The sequence below is a fragment of the Tamandua tetradactyla genome, chromosome 15 (genome assembly GCF_023851605.1).
Source record: "Tamandua tetradactyla isolate mTamTet1 chromosome 15, mTamTet1.pri, whole genome shotgun sequence".
Classification (NCBI taxonomy): Eukaryota; Metazoa; Chordata; class Mammalia; order Pilosa; family Myrmecophagidae; genus Tamandua; species Tamandua tetradactyla.
The window spans coordinates 71,582,897-71,596,694 of record NC_135341.1 but is presented as its reverse complement, the minus strand read 5'-3'; positions in this window follow the sequence as shown (position 1 = coordinate 71,596,694).

Genomic DNA, 13,798 nt, shown 5'->3' with positions numbered 1-13,798 from the left:
CAAAATGAGCTACATTGAAAGATCTTGTTTACCTAGAATGCCTGGGACCTCTTTAGGTACCTAAACGCCATTTTGGGAGTTTAGTTAAATTTAGTTTGAAATAGTACAATTAATCCCAAATGATTTTAGCACATAATAAACAAGTGCTCAATTGTACTTCGGTGGTTACAACAGCAGTTACCTGCCCAAACATGTGAATGATTGAGAACCATCACAACTCCTGTCTTGCCTGTAGGACCTCCATATTTCTGCAGCTGCTAATCATGCTCCATGTCCCCAACTCCGAATGCAAATGTGGGCCCCTGTGATATCATCTCTCCCCTTTCACATTTGCAGCCATAGCAGCTAATCCATCACCACAGCCCAGGAAAATCCCCTTTCAGTCATTAGAAGCAGAACGAAAGCTGAGATGGCATCTGTGGTTCTTCTTCATTAGCGCATTCTCCAGGAGTGAGCCCTTATACAACTTTTCAGGTGACAAGTTGAGCTGATAGTAGTTAGGACTTGCTGAAAAAATGTTCGAGGAAGAACTAGTGGAGCAGACATGCTAAGGTAGGATGTCCTACCCTTCACACTGACATTTTGGGTTGGATAATTCTTTGTTACTGATTTCTACCCACTAGATACTAGAAGCACACCCCTCCCCCTCAGCTGTGACAATCAAAATTTTCTCCAAACTTTCCCAAAGGTCCTCTGGGAGCAAAATTGCCCCCAGTTGAGAACTACTGTTCTGAGGTTCTCTGCTTTTTGATGTATTGTCTTTTCATGGTTGAAAGCAGTCCTTAAGGCAAGGACTTGGGTGCAGGTAGTTTATTTGGGAGGTGATCTCAGGAAGCATTGTGAGGGAGTAGGGAAATGAGACAGACATGGGAGGAAAGCCAGTAAGGGGGGCCTTAGTGGGCAGGTTAGAGCCGTGGGCAGTGAGGGGTCAGTCTCATTGAGGACCTGGACCCTGCAGAGCATACCTCAGGCTTGTCTCGGGGGTGGAAGCTGGATCATTTATCCTCCATTTGCCACTGCTCCATCATCCTGATTCACCCATCCCCAGAATTTTTCCTTTGGTTCAGAATCTTTCCAGTCTTATAACAATGCATGATGTTTTTTAAGTGGTTAATAAAAATATGCTTTTTGAGCAATTCTGATTTTTGCATGTGCAGATCCTCTAGTGTAGCTAGGCTAGACGATCTCCAAAGCCCTCCCCGGCAACAATAGTCAAGGACTCTAGGCAGCGATTTAAGGCCAACTCTGAGAATGCTATTGAATCAACAGGCAGAGCACTGCTTCTATCGCAGAAGTACCGGTGGGTGGAGAGACACTCATCCTTTATCTTGCAAATTGGATACTGAAATAATTGCAAGAGAATAGGTAAGCCTTCCCACATTGTCATTTTTCACTAAAGGCTCTTTTGTAACCATGACTTCACTTCTGAATTGACATTGCATTGGCTCCTCTGACAGCCTGAAAAAGATAACATCAAGACTTTGTCACATAAATTGAACAATTTAGACAGAGCTTAGGTGACAGTGGAATGAACTTCAGCTGGAAGGCAGTGGGGGCAGAGGGATGAATCCTCAGAAAACGAACTCAGCCAATTCAGTCTTCCTGCATCCCCTTTTCCTGCATCCCCTTTTCTCATAACCCACCTTAAACCTGCTATTGAACCATTTATCAGTTTGGAGCAAAAGGAAGAAATGTTGGGAAAATCAGTTTTTAGCAAAAGAAGATCGAAATAGCTGCCAATCATCCCAGCAAATGGTAGACTGGTAAGTCTCTCTCTCTCTCTCTCTCTCTCTTTTTGTTAAATAGCATTTGTTTTCTTAATATTAAACTGTTAAAGAAAAAAAATCCTTGGAACTCAAAAGGTTGCATTGCTTTCTAGCAAGGAAGCCTTCAATAAACAGTTAAGTTCAAAGCACTTTCACTTATGCAGTATCATCTTATTTAGCTTCTCAAAGTTGAGTTGAAAGAAGAGAGGGAGGATGGGCACATATATGGGTCTTTCTTTGACAAATGGGGATATTAAGGTGCAAAAGGTCAGCAGTGTGTCAAAAATTATCCAGAGTATCTGAGCGCGAGGACAGGAATCTCTCAGATCTTAGGCCCAGACACTCCACGGGTCCAGATGGTATCCCTGGTGGGATTTCCTCTTTAAGAAACCTGCATGTAGGCGGGCCGCGGTGGCTCAGCGGGCAAAGTGCTTGCCTGCTATGCCGGAGGACCTCGGTTCGATTCCCGGCCCCAGCCCATGTAACAAAAACGGAGAAACAGAATACAATAAAAACAAGAAAATGTTTAAAAGATGTTTCCCTTTCTTCCTTCCTTCCTTCCTTCTATCCTTCCTTCCTTCTCTCTGTCTTTCCTTTAAAAAAAAAAAAAAAAAAAAAAAAAGAAACCTGCATGTAGGGAACAAATGTCCAGGTTTCTGAAGCAGAAAGCTCTGCCTAGCAGTTTGAAAAGCCGTTCCTAAGCCAGATTTGAGGTGTTAAGCTTAATTCTCATCCTGATCAGAACAAAGAGGAAAGATTTAACACCGGCTGAAGTGTTTTGTTTTTTTTAATATCACAAAACAGGAAATAATCATCCCTTTTCCTGGCAAGCCTGGCAACACAAAGGCCGCCAAGCCCACCTTTCTTGAAAACCCATGATTTGCTTTTCCAAGGGGAAGATGAAAGCACCCGGAATAGACAATGGTTCTGAAGCACTGGCTTACTTTTGAATATTCATGAGTATTCTGATGCAAATGAATATTTCAAATTGAGCTTTTTTTGCAGAGGTACTGTTGGAAATGTATAGCTTATGAAATTGCTTTTCTGATTCTGCAGATCCCCAAGAACAACTTCCCTTTCGTATTTATAATTCTTTTAGAAGGTTTCCCACAAGTCAGCCTTGGGCAGGAGTTTCAGCTGGTTTCTTTTCACCAAAAAGTAGGGCTACGGTTCAGACTAACCCCCCGGGAAAGTCTGACTTTGTGCTTAATTGGAGCCTGGGTTTGTAGGGCCTCCTTGTTCTGCCAGCGGCCAACGGGGCTTATCACACATCAGATTGTTTTTCCTTTGAGGTAACCTCAAACCAAAGCTCACTGTTCCCTGAAGAACAAAGAGAGAGTGAGAACATTGAGCCAGGCTTGGGAGTGCTCAGATGGTCAGGAAGTCAGGAAGCCTGTTTGGACTCGCTGACTTTGTGCATCAGAGAGGTCTCACCCTGATGGCCAGTGGGTGTGATGGCTTTGCCAGGCCAAAGGCCCTTGAAGGGGATTCCTATATCCCATGTGTTAATGGAGACTTTAGAGACCTTCAAAGCGCAGTGAATGTTGACCTCCCTCTGGGACCTCCTTCCTTCTGGATGGATTCAGAAATAGTGATTGCTGTTCAGGCTCAGAAGGAAGATTGGGGGTGGGGATGGCAGATCATTGCTGGAAGAAGGAAATGAGTCATTGTGAAGCCAAGGGCAGTTTCTAAAGGGATAGGGTAGTCATTGACCTCTATCTAAGGCCAATGGAGGAAGCTGTCCTGGAACTTCCTGTGCCCTTCAGGGTGAGCCTCTGTATCTCAGACATCTGCTGGGACAGGCAGGGAAACCCTTGTCCCAGGCCGGCAGAGCTTTGGAGGAGAGGATGTTCTCTTCTAGGTCTTTTAGCTACCTGGTCCCCCTGCACAACTCTAGGAACCCTCCTCAAAGGTTCCATTCCTCTACAGGGCTCTGAAAGTGTGTTTATCTTCCTGCCTCCAATTCTTACTCTCTCCAATCCAGTTCTCCAACCACAAATGCTCCATGAGGCACTCTCCCTGTGCCCAGCTCTCAGGACCCTCCTTTCCCCACCATACTCTTTTTTCTTCAATGAGTACCTACTATATTCATGCCAGGCCCTGTGCTGGGGCTGGGGACATAAGGTAAATCCATGTCTGTCCAGTGCTTCTGGTCTACGGATTCAAACTTACTTTCCATCCCAACATCATATTCTTGTCTCTCTGTACCAGAATGAATCTCGCCACCATATCTTTTCCTGGGGTGTTTTATCTACCTAGAGTGCCCTCTCTTCCCAGCTCCAATTTTGCAAAACCTATGCTCACATCAGAAGCATGCAAGAGTTGCCTTTTCCATTCAGCCTCCCTTGTTTTTTCCCTTTCGTCTCAAATTCAGCAGCATATCTGTTCTGTGTAATATAGCACATATTTTATATGGCCTTACTTTGTCCAGTGATTATTTGGGATCTGTGAAGTAGTCTGGTCTCCTCAATAAACATATAAATTCCTTAGAGCTGTATTTTATACTAGAACTGTATTTTATATTTATTCCAAATCTCTTCTTAACCCTCCACTCCCATTCCAGTACTCAGCATAGAAGTGATAAAAATGTCCAGTAAATACTATTGATTGCTAGAATTAGAATGGTATCAAGCGAAGACATTGCACTGGCCTTGACAGCCCCCTAGAAAGAGTAGAGGTGGGTAGGAAGTGGGAGATGAGGAGCCTATCTGCAGCCCAAGTCTCTGGTTAGGTTGAGCAGCTCTGCCCTAAAGTAGAGTTGACTCTCAGTACAAGCAAAGATATTGGTAATGGATAACTACCAGATTGAGAACATATTTATTTATGAGTAGACCACACTCATTTTCTTCCAGAACAAGGGATATTTCTATTCCATAAAAAAAAGTTGCAGTTTTTTGAAGAGTATCCTCATGTGACCTTTGGCCAATTATTTAACCTTTCTGAGTCTCAATTCCCTCATCTATAAAATGGTAATAATAACAACACCTACTTGATAGGGTTGTTGGGAGAATTAAATGAGATACTACATATAAACTATTTAGCCCAGAATCTCGGAAAGAGTAGATATGCAATTAATGATTGTTATCATATGTATCATTGTTGTTATTGTCCCATTAAACCAGTATTTCATAAGTGCCTTACTGATGATACATAAGATAATTTTAGGCGGTACATTGACTGACTTTTAAAAAGTTTTAATGTGTACCTAAAGCATTATTATATCACATTTATCATTTCAGAGATACTATATTTTATTTACTTATTGCTGCATAGCAAGCAATCCCCAAACCTTGTGGCTTTAAACAATAATGACTTATTATTTCTTTTGATTTGCTATCTGGGCTGGGCTGCTGGGGCTAGAACATCCGAGATGGTTTCTTATGGACTTGTCTGGATCTTGAGCTGAGATGGCTGCAACACTTGGGGTTATCTGGGAATCTCTCTCCTATTACATCATCTCTTCAGCTGCGTAGCTGGGCTTCTTCACCTGGTGGCCCAGAGCTCCAAGAACAAGCATTCCAAGAGGACCAGTTCTAATGTATATGTGCTTATCAAGCCTTCACTTGCATCATACTTGCCAAAGCAGGTCATGTGCCGAAACCCAGGGTCATTGCGGGAGAGACTGCATAAGCGCGTGAAGACTGGGAGGTGTGATTTCCTGGGGGGCACCAATATAGCAATCTACCAAATCCTCACAACTATTATGCAGCCAAGCTGGGCTCTGGAACAATCTGGCTTCCAGATTTTTAGTCTTAATCACCTCACATGACACCTCATGTCATGTTTCAGTTGTCTACCCTAAACTTAGTGACTTAATTTTTATTATGCTCGTGAACTTTTTTGGGTTATACATTCAGATAAGGCGCAGCAGAGACAGCTCATCTGAACTTCACAGTTTCTAGGGCCCCAGTGAGATTGACTCAAGTTGTTGAGAGCTGGTTGAGATGGTTCAACTGGAGACACATGTCTGGACATTGTAACCAACTTGGATAATGTACTGTGAGTCTCCAGTAAAGACAGTCGTGATTCCTGTTTGAAGGTTTGGAATTGGTAAAATAATTTTTCAGACTCCTCTCTTTCATCTCAGCTCTTTCTGAGTGAAATTTGGTTGTTAATGTCTGCTAGGTTCCTCAGTTCTCTTCCATGTGACATCTCCACGTGGCTGGCTTGGGTTTCCTCACATCAAGGGCAGTCTCAGGTTACTCAGATTTTTTGCATGGTTGCTGGTTTCCCTTCAGAGAGCAAGACCCCCGTTCTCTTCAAGGCTAGACTCAGAACTGTCACAGCTTCTCTCCTGCTACATTCTATCGGTCAAAGCAAGTAACAAGTCTAACCTAGTGTCAAGGAAAGGGGAAAGAGATTCTGTCTCTTGATGAGAGAAGCAGCATAAACGTACAGGGAGGAAGGAATTGATGGTGGCCCTATTTGGAGGCTTTCTACCACCGTATGAGAGTGAGACTAAAATACTTAGCACTAACTTAAATTTAAGTTTTTAAAGTTATTAAATCTGAGGAAAAACTTCAAGTAAATAATATTAAGTTAAACCATGTGAAATTGCTGTTTTTATAAACCAAAAATGCTGAATATTGGAAGTTTTATATCCTTCAATTTAATGGTTACCTTAGGATTTAGCAAAGTTCTCAATAGTGATATGTAAATAACTAAAGTTTGGGAAATACCTTCTAAATTGAAGTATTTTACTTTCTATTGATGTGACCAAATCATGGAAGATGCTTATTTGGATAATTTGCTTTTTTGTTATTGTTGTTTTAGAAAGGGTCGATGTGGGCTACAGCATGTCAGGTGCCTATTGATTATTCTCATCCACCAGAATTTCCTTAAACCAAGGAAATTCCCAATTTACAGGTTTGCCAGCAACCAGACACCTGAGATGCTAGAAGCCCACTTAATCTTCCTGGTCAACTTGTCTTTGGTTATTTTTGATGCCCAATTGCTATAGTATTTCCCACATTTTCAGATATAGTAATAGAAAACCTACCAGCTTAATGGGATGTTAAAACTATTTTCTGGCAAGAGTTGATGTAAGACCTTGAAAAATCAATAATTTCAACATTTGGCTATAAGGAGTGTGGAAGATTGTTCTCCAGAACAAGCTGCCCCACAATTAAAGAGACACTTCTTAGACTGGATTCTTATAATGTAATCAGAACTCCAGATTTTGAGGGTTTGATTTAGACACTTGACAGAATTTTGCTTTGTGTTTAGTCTCCCACCACCACCCTGGTTGTTTTACAGCCTGACAGTCCACTGTAGTGGAAGGAAACATTGTAACCAAATTGGATAATGTGCTGTGAGTCTCCAGTGAAAATATTCATGATTCCTGTTTGAAGGTTTGGAATTGGTAAAATAATTTTCAGACTCCTTTCTTTCATCTCAGCTCTTTCTGATTGCAACTTGTGAGAGAAGAAAAAAATTTGGTCGAAAATAGTATCAAAAGCTTTTAATGTTCCAAATGGAGTCAGCACCAAGTGCAAAACACACCCAAAGAAAAAGGACTGAATGTCCCCGAGACGGCTTAAATCACACATCTCCCTTAAGCCTCAATAAACATACTTGCCTCACATCCTCAGTCTCTTCTCCAGCTATTCTGGCGGCTCAGTGCTGACAGTTAAATAAATGCTTGAAGAAGCTTCCTTATGTGTGTAAACACGTCTTCTTCAGTAAATCAGTGAAAGGCAGAGTAGAAGTTATTCAGGAGCCCAGGACAAAAAAAAAAAAAAGCTAATTCAATCCCTCAACAGGTCAAGGCTTGTGACCCAGCTGCAGCCTTTGTCAGACAAAGGCATAGTACAGCCTTCTGTGAACGCTTTTTCTGCACATAAAATCACACCTTCAAATAAGCAGGCATTGATTTCTCTTGCTCCAATTTGCATTTATCTTGATTTCTTTCTCTGGAGATAATGCAGAAATTGCATTGCCCCTGCCTGACCAGCTCTCTTACACATGTCTTTCTCCTGCAGCATTTCAATAACACGTACCAGACCACACTTTCTGTTACATACTTATTACTCAGCAATGATGTGTTGAATTTTGATATCACATCGTGTTTCTCTTACACTTACACTTGTATACATTGATGACTTTTGATAGTGTGTATTTTATCAGTTGAATTTTGGATCCAGTTATTCTTAATTTTTCTCATTCTTGATACAAGTTGTGTAAAGATGACAGGTTTTATTGTGATTCCTTAAACCGTCAAAATGGTTTTGAACTCAACAATTCCATCTAGAAGCTGTATACATATATATTTATTTAATAACCAAAGCAAGAGTATACAGAAAATAATAATGTTTCCTCAAAAATTACACATGGCTAATTTTTTTCCAGTAATGCCAATAGACCTAAAATAGCCTAGTGAGCAATGATTTCCCTGTGTTATAGTCTTAATTGCGAAATCTTGAAAACCGAGCAAAGGAGAATGAGATCTGAATTTTCTTATTATGAATACATAAGTGAGGTGAACTTGCATGCTAAATTTCCAATTAAGAGATGCAAATAAATAGCCACATCATGTTTCACAGGACAAGCCATCTGTTCCAAGAGCCTGCAGGTTACTTCTTCACTGCAAGAAATAGTTAAGTTAAGTGAAAGGGAGAGTCTAAAGCAGATTTCAGGTTTTATAGCCAGTATCAGATTAGAAACCATACTACATATGATATTTGTTTAATATTAAGGTTATTTAATATAATTTAATATTATATAAGGTAGAAAGTGAGAGACTGTAATTTTTCCCTCCCTATCCCTACCTCAAAGATAAACACAACCATACTCCTTGGCATACATGTATATATATAGATTTGTCATCCATTTGTGCTTCTTATGTGAATTTATTATTCCTCTCCTTTCTTCATTTGAACAGTTCAATTATTTTCCTTATTGATTTCTTAGAGCACTTTGTATATTATTTTTAACGTATATATGTTGGAACTATTTTCTCCAATCTGTCATTGGTCTTATAACCATTTTTTATGGTGGGTTTTTGGTGGTAGAATTATTTTTTTATTTTCTTGCCATACAAAAGTTTTTGTATAGCTTCTGAAGTCAAATCCAGTGATCTTTTCTTTTATGTTTTCTCATTTTTCATCTTAGTAAAAATCTTTCCTTTCCCAAGATTATAAAATAAGGATCCGGTTGTTCTTCATGGTTTTATTTTTATGGAAAAGGCATAAATATTTGGCATTAATTTATTGAATTAATGAGTAAATTTAACTATTGGATTCATCTGCTAGCTGCCTGAATGCAATATACCAGAAATGGAATGGTTTTTAAAAAGGGGAATTTAATAAGTTGCTATTTATAGTTCTAAGGCTGAGAAAATGTCCCAATTGAAACAAGTCTATAGAAATGTCCAATCTAAGGCATCCAGGGAAAGATACCTTGGTTCAAGAAGGCCGATAAAGCTCAGGGTTTCTCTCTCAAGTGAGATAGCACATGGTGAACACAGTCAGGGTTTCTCTCTCATCTGGAAAGGCACGTGGTGAGCATGGCGTCATCTGCTAGCTTTCTCTCCTGGCTTCCTGTTTCATGAAACTCCCTGGGAGGCACTTTCCTTCTTCATCTCCAAAGGTCGCTAGCTGGTGGACTCTGCTTCTTGCGGCTATGTCATTCTGCTCAGCTCTCTCTGAATCTCTTTCATTCTCCAAAATGTTTCCTCTTTTATAGGATTCCAGTAAACTAATCAAGACCCACCCAAATGGATGGAGACGAGCCTCCACCTAATCCAGTTTAACAACCACTCTTGATTAAATCACATCTCCAGGGAGATGATCTGATTACAGTTTCAAATATACAATACTGAATAGGGATTAGAAGAAAGGGCTGCCTTTACAAAATGGGATTAGTTAATCCTAATCCTAAAAACATGACTTTTCTAGGGTACATGCATCATTTCAAACCAGCACAAGTACATAGGATGCAACTTTAAAATTATTTTACCAAATAGCTACCAATACGCCTGAATTCAATTTATTAAATAATCTATCTTCCCCTGATTCAAAAATGTCATCTTCAATCTACTCAATTCCTATACAAATTTGGGAGGAAAATTTACTTTCCAATTTTTTACATTGATCTGTCTCTTCTGTGATAATATCCCAAAGTTTAAATTCCTGTAGCCTGATAATATGTGTCAAAATGTGCTAGGGAAAATACTTTCATATCAGTCATCTTTTTCAAAAATTTCCTGTTGGGATTTTAACTCAGAATGTATAGAATGTATGCATTAAGAAAGGGATATAATGCCTTTATAAATAATTTTATATCTATTTTATAATAATTGAATTGCCTTATTTAAAGGCATCTCTTTTGTCTTAATCAGCCTTCTTTTATATCTACCAGTACAGATATTCTTTATAACAGCTTTATTGAGATTTAAGTCACATACAAACAATTCACCCATTTAAAGTGCACAATTTAGTGTTTTAAGTATATTCGCAGACTTGTGCAACCCTCACGACACTCAATTCTAGAATATTTTGTCACCCCCAAAAAAGAAGCCTCATTTCTTTTAGCTGTGAATACCCATTTTCCTTCAACCTGCTCAGCAACCACTTTCTGTCTCTGTAGGTTTGCCTATTCTGGAATAAAACATGAATTGTTTTATTCACATAAATCCTGCACAACTTTTTTTAAAAAGCAACTTTACTAGAGTATAATTGACATGCAATAAAATAAACAGGTTTCAAGTGTGTACTTTGACAAGTTTTGACAAATGTAAACATTCAGGTAACCAAAACCACAATCAAGATATAAACTCTTTCCATCACCACATAAGTTTCACTCTAGCTGCTTGAACATTTCATCTCACTGAAATCAGACAGTATATACTGTTTTTTACCAGACTTTGTTGCTCAACATAATGTCTGAAAATCAATCCATGCTATTGCATGTATTTAGTAATTTGTTCCTTTTGATTGCTAAGTAATAATCCATTGTATTAATATACCATAAATTGTATATCCATTCACATGTTGATGGGTTTATTTGGGTTGTATCCACCTTGGGGTTATTATGAATAAAGTGGCTATGAACATTTGCTGACAAATCTTTTTGTGGAAATATGCTTTCATTTTTCTTGGAAAATACCTATGAATAGAATTATGGAATTATAAGGTAGGTATATGTTTACTATTACAAGAAAATGCCAAAGTGTTTTCCAAAGTGGTTGTACCAATTTATAGCTCTTCAATCAGTGTATGAGAGTTCTATTTATGTCACATCTTTTCCAACACTTGGTGTTGGAAATCTTTTTAATATTAGTCATATTCATGGATATAAAGTAGTATTTTTCTGTAGTTTTAATTTGCATTTGTCCAATGGTAAATTATATTAAGCATCTGTTCATGTGCTTATTGGCCATTAGTATGTTTTGTTGTTGTGAAGTATATTTCAAATGTTTTACCCATTTTTGAGTTGGATTGTTTGTTTTATATTATGGAGGTACAGACATTATTTATATCGCTTAGATACTAGTCATAAATGTTCACATATTTTAAATGTTTTCCCCCAATATATGTTTAGCCTGCACATTCTTTTTTTTTTTTAATTTATTTATTAATTAAAAAAATTACCAAACCAAATAAAACATCAACATATATAATCAGTAATTCACAATATCATCACTTAGTTGCATATTCATTATTTCTTAGAACATTTGCTTTAATTCAGAAAAAGAAATAAAAAGACAACAGAAAAAGAAATAAAAAGATAACAGAAAAGAAAAAAAAAGATTATACCTACTATACCCCTTACCCCTCGCTTTCATTACTCACTAGCATTTCAAACTAAATTTATTTTAGCATTTGTTCCCCTTATTATTTATTTTTATTCCATATGTTCTACTCGTCTGTTGACAAGATAGATAGAAGGAGCATCAGACACAAGGTTTTCACAATCACACAGTCACATTGTGAAAGCTGTATCATTATTCAATCATCCTCAAGAAACATGGCTACTGGAACACAGCTCTACATTTTCAGGCACTTCCCTCCAGCCTCTCCATTACATCTTGAATAACAAGGTGATATCTACTTAATGCATAAGAATAACCTCCGGGATAACCTCTCTACTCTGTTTGGAATCTCTCAGCCGTTGACACTTTGTCTCATTTCACTCTTCCCCCTTTTGGTCAAGAAGGTTTTCTCAATCCCTTGATGCTAAATCTCAGCTCATTCTAGAGTTTTTCTCAATCCCTTGATGTTGAGTCTCAGCTAACTCTAGGATGTCTGTCCCACGTTGCCAGGAAGGTCCACAGCCCTGGGAGTCATGTCCCACGTAGACGGGGGAGGGTGGTGAGTTTGTTTGTTGTGTTGGTTGGAGAGAGAGGCCACATCTGAGCAACAAAAGAGGCTCTCTTGGGGGTGACTCTTAGGCCTAAATTTTAAGTAGACTTGACCTATCCTTTCTGGGGTTGTTTCATATGAACAAATCCCAAGACTGGAGGCTCAGCCTATAGCTTTGGTTGTCCACACTGCTTGTGAGAATATCAAGAATTCAACTTGGGGAAGTTGAATTTCTCCCTGTTCTCATCATTCCCGAAAGGGGGCTTTGCAGATACTTTCCCACTCACTGATCGAATCATGCTGGGATTCATCGGGGCATCACTCTGGACAAACCAACAAAATCTCATGTCCTACCCAAGATTCCAAGTACTTACGGTATTCAGTCAAACTATCTACATAAGTTATATTAGGAAATGCACTAGTCAAAATATAAATTTTGTAACAAATAAACATTTTTTGCTTTAGTCTCACACATTAGGTGACATTTTAAAATATTAACTGCCATCTATTTTCAGCACCCTGCAATAATGACATTCCTCTATTCTTCCTCATGCAAAAGCATTTTTAAAATTTGTACATTTATTCACTATTATTACACACTCTAGGCATTCCTAGATTATATGATCTCAATCTTTAACATTTATCTTTCTTTCTGATTTCATTTATGTCCCCAGCCCTCCTCTCTCTATCATTCTCACATGCAGTTTCATTCAGTGTTTTAACATAATTGTATTACAGTTAGGTTTTTTTTTTTTTTAATTTTTATTATTTTCTTCTGTTGTAGATTGAATTTATTTTTTTACTTAAAAGTTTTTTTTTAATTTTTTTATTAATCAAAAAAAAGAAAAAAATTAACACAACATTTAGAAATCATTCCATTCTACAAATACACTCAGTAATTCTTAGTATCATCAGATAGATGTATGATCATCATTTCTTAGTACATTTGCATCGATTTAGGAAAAGAACTAGCAAAACAGCAGAAAAAGATATAGAATGTTAATATAGAGAAGAGAATTAAAATAATAATACTAATTATATATATATATAAAAAGGAAAAAGAAAAAAACAAAAACAAAAGATACAAACACACAAACAAACAAACAAAAAACCATATTTCAGGTGCAGCTTCATTCAGTGTTCCAACCTAGTTACATTACACTTAGGTATTATTGTGCTGTCCATTTTTGAGTTTTTGTATCTAGTCCTGTTGCACAGTCTGTATCCCTTCAGCTCCAATTACCCATTATCTTACCCTGTTTCTAACTCCTGCTGGTCTCTGTTACCAATGATATATTCCAAGCTGATTCTCGAATGTCGGTTCACATCAGTGGGACCTTACAGTATTTGTCCTTTAGTTTTTGGCTAGACTCACTCAGCATAATAACATGGTCCATCCATGTTATTACATGCTTCATAAGTTTAGTCTGTCTTAAAGCTGCATAATATTCCATCGTAGGTATACGCCACAGTTTGTTTAGCCACTCGTCTGTTGATGGACATTTTGGCTGTTTCCATCTCCTTGCAATTGCAGATAATGCTGCTATAAACACTGGTGTGCAAATGTCCATCTGTGTCTTTGCCCTTAAGTCCTTTGAGTAGATACCTAGCAGTGGTATTGCTGGGTCGTAATCCATTCTGCCATTCTATGTCTTTTGATTGGGAAATTCAGTCCATTAACTTTTAGTGTTATTACTGTTTGGATAATATTTTCCTCTACCATTTTGGCTT